The sequence below is a fragment of the Rhinolophus sinicus genome, linkage group LG05 (assembly GCF_036562045.2).
Source record: "Rhinolophus sinicus isolate RSC01 linkage group LG05, ASM3656204v1, whole genome shotgun sequence".
NCBI lineage: Eukaryota > Metazoa > Chordata > Mammalia > Chiroptera > Rhinolophidae > Rhinolophus > Rhinolophus sinicus.
In genome coordinates this window covers 85,923,414-85,938,815 of record NC_133755.1, presented here as the reverse complement: position 1 = coordinate 85,938,815, position 15,402 = coordinate 85,923,414, and the positions used below count along the sequence as shown (strand labels likewise).

At 42.1% G+C, this 15,402-nt stretch overlaps 1 protein-coding gene and 1 long non-coding RNA gene across 4 annotated transcripts in view; one reads left to right on the top strand and one right to left on the bottom strand.

Moving 5' to 3' along the window:
- The window catches only part of KIF6 (kinesin family member 6), a 408,069-nt gene that overhangs the window by 56,935 nt on the left and 335,732 nt on the right, over window positions 1-15,402 (bottom strand). The window lies entirely within an intron of this gene.
- LOC141571641 (uncharacterized) overlaps window positions 14,972-15,402 on the top strand; it is a 72,743-nt gene continuing 72,312 nt past the window's right edge. The window contains exons 1-2 of one of the 2 annotated variants that reach the window (XR_012496571.1): window positions 14,972-15,143; window positions 15,284-15,387. This is a non-coding gene — a long non-coding RNA (uncharacterized LOC141571641). Of the gene's footprint in view, window positions 15,144-15,174; window positions 15,388-15,402 lie in introns of those variants that run through there. The other variant, XR_012496570.1, reaches the window with a different exon arrangement.

The window sequence follows — 15,402 nt, the reverse complement described above, 5'->3', positions numbered from 1 at the left end:
AAATTTGTTGGTAGACAGAGCTCAGTTCAAATCCCAATTCTGCCACTTCCTAGTTGGGCAGGTCATGTCACATCTCTAAGCCTCAATGTTAGCATTTCAAAAATGGGAATAATATAACTGTGATAATATCTGCTTTACTGTATCTCAAGATTCTTGGGAGGATCAGGGGATAATGTACCAGCATAAGGAATATATACTGCACTCGTTTTAGGTATTAAGTCACTCTCAGACAGATTGGAAGGACACTGTATACATATGATGACACACCCTACAGGCCAAGTGGCTAAATGTCAGGTCACTAGTAGAGATAAGTTGAGAGGAGGAAAAGGTGGGTCAGTGGCATTAGGAAAGGCTCATTACTAAAGCTGAGACTTGAGTAGCTCCTCAAAAGAGCACAGGTGTTAAGGTGGGGCTGGGAAAGGCATTGCAGCCAAAGAGGACTATTGGGCAATCGTGGGGGAAAGGCCAGGTTTACACTGGCTTGTGGAGGGGCTGGAGGGGAGAAGTAGGACTGGGGGAGAATAAGTTCTATTTATACTAGAGTCCAGTGTCCTGGGGCTCTGGGCTCCGGTCAAATCAGTTCTGTTTAACTGTACTACTGTAGGACTCCAGTGAAATCAACTGATAATAAGCATCGGTGGCAGAAGTGGGGTGAGGGGACAGCACGCAGATCATGTTTTCTGTCTAAGGAGCCTCTTTGAAAGGGAAGGTCTGATTAGGTGCTTCTGAATTAGGGTGTTGATTTCAGCTGTGATGTGGGAAGCCAGTTTCTTTGTACTAACATAGAGGATGTTAATTACTAAAAGGTTAGCTTCCCTAAAGGCTGTTTGTAAAGCTACTTGTAAAAATAATGGGCTTAGCATAAATTAAATCTGTAATCTTTAGATGAATTTCCAACAAACTGGAGTGTGCAAATCCTTGGATGCCTTCAAATCGGGCATTTTCCTCTCCTCTTTGTTAATATATATTTCATCAGGTTTTAAGCTTGTTCGTATGATTTGAATATCTATTGAGAGAGGAATCACCTCTTCCCACCATAGCCAGGGTGGATATAATTTAAAAAAAAAAAAAAAGAAACAGAGAATATCAAGAAGATTTTGCTAGATTAGATCACAAGACATATTTCTGAAGACCAGCAGCGGGAAAGAAATGCAAAATGGTGAGTGGAGCCGAAGCCTCAGCTGGCAGGACTCTGGGTCCAGAAGCAGGAGCGTGAGGCAAAGTGTACCATGCAAGACAGGGGTAAGAGCCTGGCTCAGAGTTTGAAGCTGCAGGTTGGGGTGAGAAACCTCATCACACAACATGTGAGTGAATGGACACTGAGAAAGAAAAAAGTGCTGCCAGATCCTGCTTGGGGCTGGTCTACCACAAGTCCAAAGAGGAAGAAAGGTACAAAGTCAGCCTCTTTGCAGTTGTTAGGCCAAACTGCCTAGCAACTGACTCTATGACCAGATCAACTGCAGCCCAATAATGCCATGGAGCATCATTCCAAATGATCATTATTAGAGCTACTTCTGTGTTGGGGACCTGACAGGTCTGTCAGACAGAGAGGGATAAGCACAAAGGGACAGAGAGAAAGAGAAAGAAATAAAATATATTTCATTAAAAATGGGCCTGCCTACCAAAATGCCAAAATATATGAAGAAATCTAATGCTAAAAAAGATAACAAAATCAATAGCTGGAACATGAATCATTACAGATGGAAGTAATTTCCTGGACAGGCAGGTAAAGACATTTATTGATGCAGAAGCACAGAGGGTTGAATTCGTTTTACTTTTCAGTTTACGGCACACCCTTTTCATCAGTCTGTATGTATGAATGTGTGCATTTTTATCCCCAGGCCTCATGCCCATCTCCATATCCATTCCCCTCTTTCTCCAATAGGCCGGCATTCTAATTGGCTTGATGCATTTGTATGTGTTCTTACAATTGGTGTTAAAGTTTTTAAAGCTATGAACGTAATATTGTGCTACAGATCTCATTCTGAATGTTTCTTGTTTATTGATCAGTACTGTGTTTTTGACATCTACCCATTTTGCTGTATGTGCATTTAATTCTCTTTCTGATTGCTCCATACAACCCATAGTGTGTACCCCAACATTTTGTTTTCCTTTCCTGTGATTTGAACAACTAGATTGCCTCCCACTAACACGGACAGTGCTGTGATGACCATCCTTGAACATGTAGTCTTATAAGTCCATGAGAAAATTTCTCTACTGGGTCCCAGCAGTTTTGAATACTTAATTTGAAGTGTTGCTCTCCATAATGACGGTGCCAGTCTATACTTCCAAGACAGATGTTAAAATAAGTGTGTTGAAAATACTCAAAGAGATTAATGAAGGCATAATATTTTTTAAAAAGGAGTAAGAAATCATGCAACAAATAGTATAAATGAAATAAGTGAACAGAAAAGAAAATTAGAAGTGAAAATAGGAGTGAGTGAAACAACCACCACAATCACAAACACAACAACAACAATAGAACAATAGAAGGATTAAGGGAAAAAAGCCAGACCTGACATATTTTAAAGGCAAATCAGTGAATTGGAAGATAGGGTAGAAAAACTCACCCAAACATAGCACGGAAAGCAGAAGAGACAAAAATGGGAAGCAGCAGTTAAAAGTCACAAAGGAGAGATGGAGAGGCTTCATCATCTATGTAATGAGAGTTCTAGAAGAAGAGAATGGGCAATGGGGAAGAAGCAATATTTAAAGAGATAGCTGTTGAGATTTTCCAGAATTGAAGAAAGACATAAGCCCCCAGGTTAAAAGTGCACTCTGAGTACTGAGCAGGAAAAATAAAAATAAATCTACCCCTAAACATATCATACTGAAACCACAGAGCTTCAAGGAAAAAAGACCCAGTACTACCAGCTTCCAGGGAACCTACATTGGAACAATTTAGACGGCCCCCACCTCAATGACAGTATGTGCCAGGAGACAATGGAGAGAGATAACGTCAACTTGAATTTTATAGATAGTCAAATTACCATTCATAGGTGAGGGCATAATAAAGACATTTGCTGTCATGAGGAAGATTCAGACTATAAACCACTCACAGAACCCCCCTGCCCCAAAGAGACCTCAACTGAGAGATAGCCAAACATGAAAGTTAAGTTCCTGGACTCTGGAGTCAGGCTACCTGGTTTGCATACCAATTGGGCCACTTACCTGTGCACCATTAGGCAAGTTAAAAAAATGACAATAATAGTATCTGCTGTGAGGGTTGAATTAGGTCACATATGTAAAGTGTTTAGAATGAGAGCTGGGCATATAAGAATTACATACATTTAAAAAACTATTATGATCAGTAAGAAGAAAAATAAACAGAGAAACATATAGGATAAAAGAAACAATGATGAGAATTTCCAGTAAAAATGGTGGAGTAAGTAAACGCTGTGCTTGCCTCCTCTCGTGACCACATCAAAATTACAACTGAACTACACATCGACCATCATTGAGAATTGCCTGATGTCTAGCTGAACAGAAGTCCTACAACTAAGGACATACAGTAGAAGCCAACATGAGACTGGTAGGAGCGGCTGAGATGTGAACTGGGCTAGGGTGACACCTGCATGTGGCAGTTGAAAATCAGGAGAAATATTTCAGCTGCAGAGGTTCAGTTGGAGGAGTGAGGGGTCCCAGCCCCACACCAGGCTCCTGAGCCCAGGGTTCCAGTACTGGGGAAAGAAGTCCTTGTGACTTCTGGCTGTGAAAACCAGTGGCGATTGTGGCTGAGTGAGGAAGAGTGCTGTTGGAGTCCCAGGTGTTCTTAAAGGACTCACACACAGACTTACTCTGAGTTCCAGCTCTGGGGCAGCAGCTTGAAAGGCAGCAGGGTCATATGAGGAGGCACTGAATTGTCTGGCTGTAGGGTGAGGACTAGAGGGGCAGCTTTCTTTCAGACAGAAGTGCTGGTAGGACCCATTATTTCATTGTTAAGTACTCCCCACTCCTGGCATGCAGATATAGGCAGCCATTATATCTGAGTCTCCATCAACTTGCTAACACTGTTCACCTGGTGATTCCCTGAGACTCTGCGTTACTCAACTTGTGGGCCTATCCAAGCCATTTCCAGTGGCTTTTCTATACTAATGGCCTAACTTGGCCCATGCTTCAGATTTTCCTAAAATCTCTCAAAAGGTTCATAAAACCCAAAGCAGCAGCATCTGGCTTTGGCATGCCCATACCTCTTGCTGAGCAGCACCAAGCCATGCACTAGTGGCGATCAACTTCAGTTTGGGGCGTGGCTTCTCCCAGACACTTCCAAGCCCAGTGTGGGTGGCAGCTATCTGTGGATTGCTTTGTGGTTCATGCCAGGTGGCTCCGGCAGAGCACAAGCTGTGGCTGAACTTGGCCTGTGCAGGGGCCCTTCCAAGGAGGCCCTTGGGCCAGCGTGCCAGATGGCCAGCTTTGGACCCAGCCAGAGTACCACCTGGTTGCCTCTGCAGCAGCACACCCAGAGGGTAGATCAAGCAGGCACCAGAGTCCTGCTAAAGTGAATGCTGCAACATAGGGTTAGTTCCTGCACCACAGCTCCTCCATTGTAGTCACAGCCAGTCCTCACAACCAATCAGCCCAAGGATCAATCCCTCCCATTGACATGCAAACAGCAACCAAAGCTCAACTACAACAGGAGGGCACACACAACCCACACAAAGGACATACCTGGAGCACCTGGCTTGGGTAACCAGGAGACTGCACCATTGGGCCCCTTAGGACACCTACTATATAAGGCCACTCTCCTAAGACCCAGAGATATAGTAGCCCTACGTAATATATAGAAACAAACAGAGGGATGTAGCTAAAACGGGGAGACAAAGATATATGCCCAAATGAAACAACAGAACAAAGCTCCAGAACAAGAACTAAACAAAATGGAGACAAGCAATCTACCAGACACAGAGTTCCAATCACTGGTTAAAAGGATGCTCACTGATCTCAGGGATAACTTCAACAAAGAGATAGGAAACATAAAAATGGAGATAGAAAACATAAAAAAGAACCAGTCAAAAATGAAGAATGCAATACTTGAAATGAAGAATACATTACAGGGAATCAACAGTAGATTAGATGAAGCAGAGGATTGAATCAGATTTAGAAGACAAGGTAGCAGAAAATGCCCAATCAGAACAGCAAATGGAAAAAGAACCCCAAAAAATGAGGAGAGTTTAAGGGGCCTCTGGGACAGCATCAAGCACACCAACATTTCCATCATTGGGGTACCAGAAGGAGAAGAGAGAGAGCAAGGAATTGAAAACATATTTGAAGTAATAATGACTCAAAACTTCCCTATCCTGGTGAAGGAAAAAGATATTAAAGCCCAGGAAGTGCAGAGTCCCAAACAAGATGAACCTAAAGAGGCCCACACCAAGACACATAAAAATAAAAATGCTAAACATCAAAGACAAAGAGAGAATCTTAAAAGCAGCAAGAGAAAAGCAGTTAGTTACCTACAAGGGAGCTCCCACAAGACTGTCAGCTGATTACTCAACAGAAACTTTTCAGGTCAGAAGGGACTGGCACGAAATATTGAAAGTGATGAAAAGCAAGGACCTACAACCAAGATTATGCTACCCAGCAAAACTATCATTTAGAATCAAAGGCCAGATAAAGAGCTTCCCAGACAGTAAAGTTAAAGGAGTTCCTAACCACCAAACCAGTATTACAAGGAATGCTAGAGGGACTTAAGACCAAAAAAAAAATAAATAATAATAATAATAAAAAAAATAATAATAAAATGGCAGTGAATGCATATCAAACAACAATTACTTTAAATGTGGATGGACTGGATGCTCCAATCAAGGGATGGGGTGGCTGGATGGATGGGAAAACAAGACCCATATGTTGCCTACAAGAGACTCACTTCAGATCAAAAGGCACACACTGAATGAAAGTAAAGGGATGGAAAAAGATATTTCATGAAAATCGAAACAAAACAGAACAAAAAAAGCTGGTGTAGCAGTACTTATACCAGACAAAACAGACTTTAAAACAAAGGCTGTAACAAGAGACAAAGAAGGACCCAGTAATCCCCCTTCTGTTTATTTATCCAAAGAAACCCAAAACACTACTTTGAAGGGGCATGTGCATCCATATATTTATTGCAGCCTTATTTACAATCACCACAATATGAAGGTAACCTTCGTGTCCATCAATGCATGAATGGGTGGGGTAGAGGTGGTACATATGTACAATGGAATATTACTCAATCATAAAAATGAATGGAATCTTGCCAACTGCAGCAGCATGGATGGAACTAGAGGGTATTTTGTTGAGTGGAGTAAGTCAGACAGAGAAAGACAAATATTTTCACTTACATGTGGAATATAAAGAACAAAATAAATAAACAAAATAAATAAACAAACAAAACAGAAACAAACTCATAGATACAGAGAACATTTTGATGATTGCCAGCTGGGAGGGCACTTGGGGGTGGGTACAAAAAGGGAAGGGATTAAGAAGTATAAATTTGTAGTTACAAAATAGTCATGGGGATATAAAGTATAGCATAAGGAATATAGTCAATAATATTGTGATAACTATTTATTGTGTCAGATGGGTACTAGATTTATCAGGTCATCACTTGTTAAGTTATGTAAATGTCTAATCACTATATGGTAAACCTGAAACAAATATAATATTGTATGTCAACTGTTATTGAAAAATAAAACAATTATGTGTATTAAAAATGATGAGCATAAAACAAAATATTTAAATAAAAATATTTAACTATTGACAATAAAATTCGTGTGTGTGCGTGTGTGTGTGTGAAAACTGAAACTTTAAGTAAGAATAGCAAGATGGGAATAAGGCGAGGGGATATACAATGGGCAGTTATAACAAGCTACATCCCTGGATGTGTGTGGAAGCAGGATATATTTGCAATAACTACAGACATTGTTATAGTTCCTTTTTAACTCAAGAAAAATAAAAATACATCATACAGCAGTCAAATCAATAGCGGATCAGAAAAAAGATAGGGGCGAGTGTTGTAGGGTAGGACTGCCAAAATTTTAACAATTCAACAGAGCAGGAAAGGAGAAAAAAGGGAGACAATGGGGCAAAAGGGTATAAGTGATCCTTTTCCTGGACAAACAAACAATAGCAAGAGCCTCACATGCCCGTTTGTATATAAGTGTGTGTGTGTGTGTGTGTGTGTGTGTGTGTGTGTGCATGCATGTGCACATATATATGACCATACGAGCATGGAGAATGGATATTTACAGAGTTGTTATGATGTGTTAGCTGAAGGTAGAAGGGCGGTGGAAGATGAATTGTGTAGAAGAGATAAAGCCAAGCAAGATGAGAAAAAAATTGTACTTTAATAAGTATCTATGATTTATGGTTTATGTAAAAGTATATTTGTATATATTGATAAAAAGAATGAAAAATTAAAAACCCACTGCAAGATGCTTTCTTGAGAGGGAAATGTGACATTATATAGCATTCTGAAAATTGTGCTTGGGCACCTGCCACACATGTGATGTCATCTGTCACGTGTGCTGACTGAAAATAATTCACTACTCACATCTCAGTGACAAGGCTGGGGGCTATGAGTGTTTCAGCTTATTTGTCAGAGCTCTGTTACTGCCCAGGAGACTGCTGAATAAGAAGGGGTGAGGGTGGAGAATGGACAGTCAGAGGGAGCCCAAAATAGCACCAGCAACCCATTGGCCGGGGCTCAGGGGAGGCCTCCGAGAAGCCATCAGCCCTTCTTGGGAGCAGAGGAAGACAGATCCTTGCCTGGGCTCCCCAGAGAAAGGTTCAGTGGTGGAGCACCAAGCAAAGGATCAAGAAGGGTCTAAATGCTGGGCAAATGTTTTTAAGCCTTCTCATTCCAAAATGACACTTCAATTGTCCAGAATTCAAGATTCTTCTTCCACTTGGTATGCCAAACACCATATTTGGTAACATTATTAAGTCACAGAGAGAGAGGAAAAAGCAGCTTATTCTAAAAAATATGAATAATTTCAAGAAAAGCACACTGTAACTTGCCTGGATTCCCCTCACCCCGCACCCTCCTGCCGGGATTTTCTCAAGAGTACCCATCACCTGGAACCCATCTTGTAGAGGAGGATGTGCCTCATAATTGATGAGCATTTCAGCTCATGATGACAACAGACAACAGTCTGGGCTTTAAATACAGTTTCTTTCTTATCACTGGGACAGTACACGATGATCACATTTTAAAAAATGACCAAATTATATTATGTCTGGGAGACCCGATTTCTTTTCCTATGGGATTTTCATTCTGGCTACCCTTGTCATAACCAGACAAGATTAGCACATTCTGTCTGAAGCGTAGGCATTCAGCTATCATGTACACTTAATTAAGCTAACGAGCTTATTAATATCACTATTCCAGTACATGACAATATTCCATAAACATATTCAGAGAATTAAGTAAATAAGCTTCTTTGTTAAAAGCTCAAGCAAATGTGCAAGTAGGTAAGCATAGGAAAAATTTCAGTTCAGCAACCAGCATGAACTGTTAAATACTTAACATCTTAGGGAGCTGAGGGCTCATGGTTGTGTTGGCATTCTTCCAAGAGATGTTACTTTACATGTTTGGACGTTCTTATCTCAGCAAGGGAGAGATATAACCAGCTTCTAAGACCTGCCCTGGAGGAGTAGCTATAGATCACAATCCTTCTTTCCACTTGGAAGATACGGCTCTGGGATGGTCTCTTGGGTGAAGGGAGGGCCCGTGCTTCATGGCCTTGGGCTTCTGTCCCTGCAGTCCCAGAGGTGGCATAGGGAATACACCCAGGGGTGCCTGTGTGCACTCAAGGCTCCTCTGCACCAGTGTGGGTGGGGCAGATGATTTCCACCTCTGCCCAATGCCCCCTTGTCACACTGGAGGCTAGTTTGTACAGGCCCCTTATTGAGTGGAGGGCAGGGTTCACTTAGTGCATGAAATAAACCCCAAGCACACTAAGAAGTTTGATTTGGATATATATATATATATATATATATATATATATATATATATATATATACATATATACTGATAACAAAAGATGAATACAAGTCACATTTGACTTCTGCAATTACAAGAGATGATCAAAGTGGTTCCCATCAGCATTCAGACACTTCTGATTATGGCTTGAGCAACGTTGACCAAAGGGTCCAGTTGTATTGCTGCACATGCTGTTTCAATATCTTCACACAGTACAACGTGTCTCAGACTTATCACGAATGCATGCAGTTGATGGATGTGTTGGAGATTCAGTTGCATACTCACACCTCCACTGTCATTGTACTTCCATAACGTTCTTGAATTTCAAGTATCACTTCAAAATGGTCTTGCTCTCCTCGAACAACCATGTTTCCGCCATTTTCTTTGACTGTCCTGCCTGTCACATGGTGATGCTAGCATTCATTTGATTAATGCCATCTTTTGAGCGAACGTCACACTACACATTGCTACTATAATTCAATTCAACTTTGAAAAGTAATACGTAGATAACATCTCTTAAAATGTCTATATATATTTTTGGCACCCCAGGTATATATGTATATATGAGGTATGACAATTAAGTTTGTGAACTCATCCTAGAAAAAGTGCTACATACCTCATTGCTGAATATCACTACAGACACCTTCAAAGTACTCCCCTTGGGAAGCTATGCACTGATACCAGCACCTAGTCCACCCTTCAAAGCAATTTAGGAACTCTTTCTGGAATGGCCATCAGAGCTGGCCATCATGGTCATCATATTACCCTTGAGGTCGTGAATGTCATCAAAATGTCTTCCTTTCAATATATCCTTTATCTTTGGGGAAAGAAAGAAGTCACTGGGGGCCAGATCAGGTGAGTAGGGAGGGTGTTCCAATACAGTTATTTGTTTACTGGCTAAAAACTCCTTCACAGACAGTGCCGTGTGAGCTGGTGCATTGTCATGATACAAAAGCCATGAATTGTTGGCAAAAAGTTCAGGTTGTCCAACTTTTTCATGCAGCTTTTTCAGGACTTCCAACTAGTAAACCTGGTTAACTGTTTGTCCAGTTGGTATGAAATCATAACGATTAATCTCTCTGCTGTCAAAAAAAATTAGCAGCATCGTTGCAACAAGTTCGTTAACTTGTCATACTGTTCGTATATAGTTTTTAGATGGATTAAAACATAAAAACAGCAAGTTTTACATTGCTCCTTGATATAAATAATAAACTCTTTCACTCCAAGATAAAGCTTGATTATATTCACTTAATTTTAAATCAACTAGTGCTTAAGAAAACATCAATAGAAAGAGACGTGCCCCAGTGAAGGAGTTGAGGCTCACTGCTGGTCAACCTGCCTGCTTGGCCTGTGAAATAAGTGCCTTCCAGAGTTGGTGGGTGCTTCTCATGTGGGAACTGTTGTCCAGCTGAAAAGGCTGGAGATTAGGAGAAACACATCAGTGAGTTTGTAAAAAAAAAGACAAAATCAAATGGAAACAGTTTCAGCTTTCAGGTTCAAAAATCATTTTTTTATGTGCTACATCGACTTGTTGCTGATTTTGGGTGCAATGGGCCAGGTCCTCTGTCTAATCCATATGGGTCCCTGTTCCCTGTCTCTGCAGTCACCTACTGTGGGGGTAAGACAGGGGGTTGGGATATATGAGTGGCACTGAGGGAGCTCATCTGAGGAAGCCAAAGGGCACTCAGCCTATGGGAAGCAGCCAGTGGGGACATGGGGAAATCATGGTGGAGGTGGGAAGCCAGAGAAAGATGGCCGGCCTTCTGAGACCACTGAGCAGCGCTGAAGCCTCACTCAGGATGAAGGGCAATGGAAAATGGCAGGAGAGATAGCCAAGGGAATCCTGGGCCTGGTATAGTGGAAACAAATTGGGAGCACGTGTCACTTACTACCTGTGATCTTGGGCTACTTAAGCCCTTTTCATTTCATTTCTTCATTAAACTAGGATGATAACATCATCATGGCGAGGTTGCCACAAGAATGAAAGAAAATGTACATCAAGCACCCAGCACAGTGTCTGGCACGTAGCAGGCGCACAATAACTGGGTTAGTAATGGCGGTCGCAGTAGTAAGAGTAATTACCTTGGGGGAGGGGCTGGAATTACAAATAATACTTCACGGAAGGTAGAAGAAAGCAAAAACCATTGCAATTGTTCCTAAGGCCTTGATGATGTTCAAATATGATATGACATCTGTGTTTTCCTCTGTTTTCTTTTCTGAGAGATACATTAACAAGTTATCTTGGGCCCAGTGTACTAAATTGAAGGTGACTCTATCCTTCAGTGTGGACAGTCACATGGCTTTGTAATAGTCACAACCCAGGGCTTCATAAAGCAAAGCTTTAGCCCTTTGGCAGTCATTGACCCCAACTACAACTTTTTACACATGTGGGACCCCCCACATACTAAATCTCTGCTTTCCAATCAATTACTCACCCTCAAATTCACCATTACTTTCATTAGTAACACGGTCTTTCATATTCCTTTATGTAGTCAAATATGATTGATTTCTGTAATTGGAAATAAATGACTTTTTAATAAGCCTGCTTGAAATGTTGGTAGTAATAGCCCTGTTTGCAGAGTCTGGGATGACTCGTACCCTCGTCCGTTAATCTTTTTTCTTCCAGAAAACAGCACTAGAGCCCTTTCCCTTTTTGTTTCCGTTATGGCTAAATATCATCAAAGAGGAGAGGGGAATAAGGAGAGAGGCAGAGACAGATTTGCTGACCATTTTTCAGGAATGCTGTATTTCAGAGAGAACAGTTTCTCCTCACTAAATTTGAGTTCTGCCTACATGAAATGCTAGTATACTAGCATATGGCTAGTATAGAGCATATGGCTCTCTTTCTGTACAGATTTCAGTCCCAGTGGGTGTAAACTGGTCATTTTGGTGGTAAGTGGAAAATAAGGGAATCCAGGGAGATATAGGAAAAGGAGGCAAAGCAATACTGTAAATAAGACCTAGCCGGACAATCAGCTCTAATGCGTCTTTTGGAGCAAAAATTAATATAAGACCAGGTCTTATATAATAATATAATATAATATAATATAATATAATATAATATAATATAATATAATATAATATAAAATACCGGGTCTTATATTAATTTTTGCTCCAAAAGACGCATTAGAGCTGATTGTGTGGCTAGGTCTTATTTTTGGGGAAACATGGTAGCAAAACCAGAGGAGAGCTTTTTGCAATGAAGCTTTGGGAGAGATGAAGGAAGCTGAAGGTGGAAGTAGACACAGCCTGAGAATTACACTTCTTTATTGATCAAAAGGGGCAGGGAGATGGGGAGTTGGGAACTGGAACATGTGTAAGTAGGACTGATGATGGCACAGGTTTTGGTGCTGTGTCTCTGGGGAGTCAGCAACTCCAAGTGATAACATCAGGAAGGCCATAAACAATGAGAAAGAAGAAACAGTCACAGAGAAGGAATTGCCATTATACATATGCAAATATAAAAGTAATTTACAAGCTTTATGTTGACACTTTTGGGGGAGAGATTCTGAAAATTTTTTAGTGTATAAGGAATGGTAAATGGAAGTTAAGTATACAGAACCCATTATGACAAATTGAAGATGCAGTAGATGTTATTATATGGTTTTTAAAGTGTATTGGCTTTAGTGTTTTGTTTTGGTGAATATAAAAATATTTGTAGGGCCTTTCATCGGTTTGCTTGCAAACTCAATCTTGTCTTTCATGTAAAGGCTTAATCCTTAATTACGGCTTTTCCTATCACAGGAATGTTCAGGTCCCTCGTGGCTGGGGACGGACAGACAACTGTACTCTGTAAATTAGAAGACGTGACAGTGTACATTCCAGGGCAGTCAGTCATGTTGAGAGTCCTCATTTCGGCAGGAGCTCCTTTCCTTTCATCTCCTGGAATACATTGGTCATCAGCCGCTCTGGGGGTCTAGCAGGGTGCCAGGAGGAGAGCAGCCGCCCATCACATTCTTTGAACTTGGGAAGATTCAAGTTTTCAGAACTAGGAGCAACTTCTGCCTTCTATGGGAGAATCTGGATATTATCTTTGAAGTAAACACAGCTCTGTTTGAGATAATCTAATCATTTAATGGACCACTTGAGGCCTGTACTTGGAAGGTTAAGTTCTGCCATTCCTGGGGAAGCTAAAAAAAATGAAACAACCAAATGCAAGTACTTCAGGGAAAGAATTAGGTGTTCTTTGTGCAGAAACATAGATTGGGTGTTTCTTTAGCAGAGCTCTGCTCCCACCCAGCTAGAGAATTTTCTTCCCCCCTTAAATCTGCAAGTAGATTGTCCTATGCCTAAAAAGTAGTGTTTGTGCTTGAATGGTATGATGGTTAATTTTATGGGTCAAGTTACTTGGCTGAGGTATGGTGTCCAGATGTTTGGCCAAACACCAGTTTAGATGTTGCATTTAGATATGATTAACATTTACATCAGTAGCCTTTGAGTAAAGCAGGCTACCCTCCCTAATGTGGATGGCCCTCATCCAGTAGTTGAAGGTCTAAGAGAAAAAAGACCGAGGTCCCTTGAGGAAGCAGTAACTCTAGACTGCCCTGGGACTCGAGCTGCAGCATCAACTCTTCCCTGGGTCTCCAGCTTACATACTCGCCCTGTAGAATTTGAACTTGCCAACCTCCACAATCACATGAGGAAATTCCTTAAAATAAATCTCTGTCTCTGACTCTGTCTCTCTCTCTATATTTATACACACACACACACACCCTATTGCTTCTGTTTCTCCGGAGAACCCCGATGAATACAGATGGCGTGGGGGTGTGTTCTTGCCCCAGCCCTTTCCCTAGCACTTTGGGAGCTGAGGACACACCATGGTGGATGGACATGTAGACCCTGATCCTGTCCTCATCTTGCACGCAAATGGAGGCTGCCATTCAGGTACTGAATCGCGATCATGACAAGGGGAAAGACACCACTGGTAGTTAGTGAGCTGGGCCCAGTCCTACACAATAAAGAAAGGCCTGTCTCAATAGGCCAGTGGCACTCCCATGAAGAAACACTGCATTGGAGAAAAACTATGACAAGGAGCTGGTTGCGGAGGGCAGCCCATTTGGACTAGTCACTCGCTTGTGTCATTTAAGACTGAATAGCCCAGAGTTTGGGAAAATAAAGTGCAATGAACTATTTGGGTGGGAGGGCTGAGTCCAGACAATGGCCTGGAGAGCGTGAATACACAAAGCAGCAGTTGGGCCTGGAGGCGAGACTGAAGCAGGTTGCTGCTGGGAGAGCCTGGCTGAGGGGATGTGGAGGCCCCCCAAAATGAGTCCCCAGAGCCACTGGGTCAAGTCCCTCTCAGAGCCCCACTTCCAGAGTCGCTTTTAGCTACTTTCCTGGGAGCATTGCCATTTGCCCCAAGCTTTTGGTAAAGTCTTGTCAAAGTCGGCCTAGCCTAGTTGGATGCTGTAGCCAGGGAAGCAGGGTCCCTAAGGTTGGAGCAGTGGCCACCCGCATTGCCACCATCAGAGAACAGCGAATGGTAGCCCCTCAGCACAGAGAAAGATGAGAAAGTCAGGGGGAGAAGGATCCCCAGCTGCATATTAACAGAGCGTTCAAGAGATGGTTCTTGGAGACCCTCTCAGGAATAGACCCCTCTCAGTCTGGGGACTCGCTTTGAGAGGAGTGGACTAATTTTTAGCAGTAAAACCAGGAGGGACTTCAGCCATAATTATTTGGGGATAAAAAGCAGGCCCAGCCCTGATTGGCTGTCACAGGCTGGTGAAGCCAGGGTTGTCTGAGACTCAGTGGGAGATGTTGTTTCCTCTTGGGCTGTCCCTCCTCCAGGAACAGAATGGGGCGGGGTGTCTTACAAGGGCGGGGGAGGGGCGCGAAGGCTGTGCAAACTGGAAAAAGACAGCATTCTTTCAAACACGGCCTTGGATGATTATATTCCTAACTGATGCCAATCCGAACTCACAAACTGCTGAAGAAATAAAATCTGGTTAAATTTGTTCTTTTTCACCCTTCTTAAAAATATCAAAAGCTAATATTTTGCAGGCAGCTCTATGCTGGCCATGCTGGCCGGGCCTCGTGGGGTCCAACATAAACACACCTGATCTAGATTTGGTCAGCGTCAGGAGGCCCAAGGAGCGGCCAAGGAATTATCAGAGGAATCCAAGGATTGTTCCTTATTTCGAAAGGCCTCACCTCAAAATAACTCCTGCATCGGAGGATTTGTGTGAGTGGCAAGGAGAGGGAGCAGGGCTGGGGAGAAGTTTATGAATCCACGCAGGTTTATGTAAAAGGGTTTTGATACTGACCTGTACTTGGAAACAGATCTGACTCCTTCCTGGGGATGAATATTTATAATCTTTTCAGAGGCAAGGGGATCAGTGAAGAGTGAAGGTGTGTGACATGCAGTTTCTGCTGAGAACTTGGCTCTGGGCCTTAGGATACAGTCTGCTGGAGACAATGTGCTTAAGGTAATGATTTTTTTG